This window comes from Echinococcus granulosus, assembly GCF_000524195.1.
Source record: "Echinococcus granulosus chromosome Unknown EG_S00035, whole genome shotgun sequence".
Taxonomy (NCBI): Eukaryota; Metazoa; Platyhelminthes; class Cestoda; order Cyclophyllidea; family Taeniidae; genus Echinococcus; species Echinococcus granulosus.
The window spans coordinates 283,342-287,488 of NW_020170415.1; the positions used below are offsets into that span (position 1 = coordinate 283,342).

At 43.2% G+C, this 4,147-nt stretch overlaps 1 protein-coding gene across 1 annotated transcript in view; it reads left to right on the forward strand.

Moving 5' to 3' along the window:
- Positions 1-4,147, forward strand: part of EGR_05059 (Caspase-3) — a gene marked incomplete at both ends in the record, with an annotated part of 15,133 nt that overhangs the window by 5,252 nt on the left and 5,734 nt on the right. The gene's annotated exons all lie outside the window — the stretch shown is intronic.

Sequence of the window (4,147 nt, forward strand, 5' to 3'; positions counted from 1 at the left end):
TGTAATGCGGATTGCTTGGATGAATAAATAAAGAAAATATTGTGAGAAGTTTGACGCAGCTATTTAATTTTTTAGTGGAAAGCATTTAAGGATTTTGATTGGTTTATATTAATATTGTTTGGTCTGACTGCTGGCAAATGGTTTTCGGAATATTTATAGACAGTTTATATTATGAGGCTTTCCAAATGCCTGGTGTTTCTGGGTCTCTGGTGCATAGTAAACAGGAAGCAAACCCGGGCATAAGTGCTTCAACACACTTCCCTGATCTTCACTTCACTTTCTTCCAATTTCGCCGTACTTTGTCGTATGCTCACCTTCCATGGTCACTGTAAATTGCACGGGCACTCGTTTTCACTGGAAGCTAAATATTTCAAGTCTCTTCTTCAATGTCTGGTCATCAGTTGCTTGATTATTTCAGATAGACCCATCGACTATGTGGGACGAGAAGATGACAATCCTTGAGTTGTTGGGTTTAGAAGTTGAGTTTATTAGATAGGCGGTTGTGGTCCGACAGGTGGTATTTTGCTAGACGTGAGTAAGTGATTTCTTCTGTCAACTTTTTTGACTCTGGATGTTTAGCGTTTTTATCGATGGTGGATTAATTGTCAAGGCTGTCTATGCAGCATAAGTGATGCAAGAACTCTGCCAACTTGAATTTGCTTTCTGCTTCACTCGAAGGGACTTTGTGCGCCTGAACTAGCCTACCGTATGCACATCACGACTCTCTGTTTGGCTTCGCTTTTCTTGTTTCAAAGGGCTTACCTTTTGTCTGGGAAGCTTCAGTACCTTGGGTTCTTGCTTCGATTAGAGGTGCATCAGCTGCCCGCCACTTGACGGAGCTAGACCGCCCATTTGGCGGAATATTGCCACAAGGCTCGGTTCACAAGAGAATCGAGATGGCCCCAGTGATAACCATGGGGGGTTGTAGAGAAATGTAATAGGAACATTCGCGTAGTATTTATGGTGAACCTATGGGCGGGGGAAATTTGAAGTCAAACGGAAGGATAACTGATTCAATATTTGTCTATCCGGGGAGCGTCTTTTACTTTTTGCTTTTGTTTATGTTCATCGTCCACAGGCCAGCTTCGTATTCCCATGCCTGGCCTTAAGTTGTTCCTCCAACGGAATGGCACTCGTGCAAATTGTGCAAGTGGGTACGAACAACACCTGAGCAGTTCAGCACTGGACTCTTGATTTTTTGATTAGGCAGTGTTGTGCAGTAATCTTACCTAACCAAAGCAGCCCATAACTTATTTTTGTGGCACCTCCACGAGTCGACGTCCACACCATCTCGGTGATGGTGATAAGAAGCAAGCGGGCAGGTAACTAAATAAATAACTAATTATCTGTCACCGTCGTTGTCCATTTCAGGCCGAATGGAGGAGGTTAACAGAGGGTACTTTAAGGTAAAATAGTAACTTGCCCAATGATTCCCTTGACGTTAATTCACTGTTACGAATTCGATGGCCTTCCCCCTTGCCTGGTGTTAAAAAATCAGCGAGTGTTACGTCTACTGTTTTAATGACGGTAAGATTACACAGTTACAACACCTGATGTTTACTATCAGTACCTTTCCTTAGGTAGAATTTTATCTCGAACCTTTGGTGCGAGTCTTAAATTTTTTTCTGACACTGGAAACATGTTTCCAAATAGCATGACAGCTGTAAGCATTCCATTCCAGTTACCCGTACCAGGTTGGTTAAGTGAAAGGCTTCACTGAGTGGTTTTGCCATTTGGCGAGGTAATGACCAGACCTTTGTTTGATTAGCCATGTGCTGTCATAATAATCAAGCCACAGGAGTCACTTTCGTTGCAGTTTTTCATGGACTCGTAACCAAAGTGAGCAGGGAAACAACGGCTTCATGTAGGTGACTCAATAAATCTCCACACTTCCCACCTTTGTTCCCTCCTTTACATTATGCACATCCCTGTTCCAACTCTTTAATTAATTCGCACCTGAGCTGTCCCTTTACCTACGCTGTCAGCTTTTCCAACGAATAGATTGTTCCCTTCAACGGTGTGGAAGTAGGTCCTGGCAACTTGTAAGTTATTCCAGCATTGTTGCAAATGTAAGAGGTCTGGATGTGTCGATACTATAGTGTGTGATGAGGTCGTTGTTTGGTGTGGGCCATAGTGAATGGCACCTGATTCAGCATCCGCCAACAACATTGTAGTTTAAGGTAGTCTAGTCTGAGCAATCGAGTCAGCGATGACTGCTTTCTTTTGCCAACCTGGCACAGACTTGTCTCCAAAAGAGCCATGTAATGGGGCTGTGGGGTTGGCGGTTGCATTCAACTAGAGTTGATGCACCACCTGCATTGAGATCAGCATGCATTTGTGGTACAGAGTTGAGGTCGCATATTGCTGAACGCAGACTGCTTCTAATGCTTATCATTTTACCCACTGTAAGTAGTTTTAAATACCTCATATGTTGTCTTCAATAGTGCCATGAAGGAGGCATATTTTAGCAGTTTCAATCGCCTTCAAGGTATAAAGATGCTTTCTGACAAGTCTTGAGTTACTCAGGTGGTCTGACCACTGGAGGCTCTTTATCCCTTTTCCTTTTTTTCATCCCTTTTTTCCTCTTTCTTGAAAAATGATAGTGGTCTTATTTCCATCTACTGGAAATTATGTTTTGATCTATTAAGCAGTCTCGGTGGAAACTTTTACTTCTGGGGTCATGCATTGTGGGCGCCCCTGTCTTACTGGTCAAATTCCGCCCAGTTTTTGACCATATTAGGCTATAAACCTTGCATAAGTGTGCTTCGCATGCTGCATCTTACGCCAGTCCTTTTTGTAGTATTTTTTTTTGAAAATAAATTAGGCACTACAGTGGTAGCCTCATGATCTAGTCATTACTCGTCTGAGCGTTTATCTATTCTCCATTTTGAACTGTCTCCTTCCTGTCAGCATTCAAACCAGAGGAAAAACATCAGCCTATCTCTTCTGCTGTGTTTGACAATTAATAATGACACTTCAGATTGTTGTTTCAGCTGCCAATAGGTGCATCAGCTGTCTTCACACCTCTGGTTTTTTGCATGACGTGAGGAAGTTTAAAAGACGAACAGGTTTTTGCATTTCTGTCCTATTTTTTTAATCAAAAAACCGAAAGCATTGCCCTTCGTTCGTCACTCCATTAACTATGGAATTAGGTCCTATTGTATTGTAGCGCCCTAAAACTACCCAGAAGACGAGAGAAGGGACTGAAAGTCCACTTGCATGGCCCAGAGGAAATGTCACTGGATAGAGATGCAATGGTGGAGCCTCCAGTGCCCGCGCATTCAAAACGGAGAGTTAAATAACCATAGTATTACATAGCTCATCCCTCCATTTAAGCGTCGTTTACGTCCACGTAGTCGGTATTGAAAAAAAATACACAACGCAGACACGATCGCCCCAGTCATCGAATTCGCATGCAACGAAGACGATGTCATGGCTCTTCAATTGGATCTAGGATTCTGTCCTGTTTGCCAAGTGCATTAAGGAAAAAAGTAATGAGCTAGTCGTGACGCCTACCCATCGCTAATCGTAAGAACACAGTCCTAACAGCAGTCATTTAATAAGGGACAGGGTTTAAAGTAGTTTTGTGGAGATAATGTTTCGTGTCGGTTCCTCCTTATCACTTTTCCTTATCCATTCCTGTTCAGCCATACATCTGTCTAGGCTCAATCCAGCTAGTCGAGAGGTGGAGGAGGTATCGCGTGTCCGCGAAATCAACATTTTCATACAGGTAACGCAGACAGCTCCGCAGCGGACTTGTCCAGATGATTTACGGCGGTTAGTGTCACCTCCGTTGTTAATAGCTTTCCTGCACACCACGAAACTGGGGTAGTCGCCGAAGGTAGACGTAATTTTTTGTTAGGAGTCGTCACGGATTCTCCCATCCGCAGTCCATGTACTTCCTCTCGTCATGCTACGGTTTAAAATTCAGAAATGGAAAACGGAGTAGCTGTCTTCTCGGATCGAGTTCACTTTTAACTGCCACCATTGCATCGACTTGAGGCTTCCGCAATAATCGAGGCCATTTCTGCTTGCTCATTGAAGTGTTTTCAACGTTAAACTTCCTCATAAGTCTATGCCTTCCAATCGCATTTATTAAAAACCCACATCTGGACAATTTAGAAGTAGGCGATAGTTCCTGGTGCAC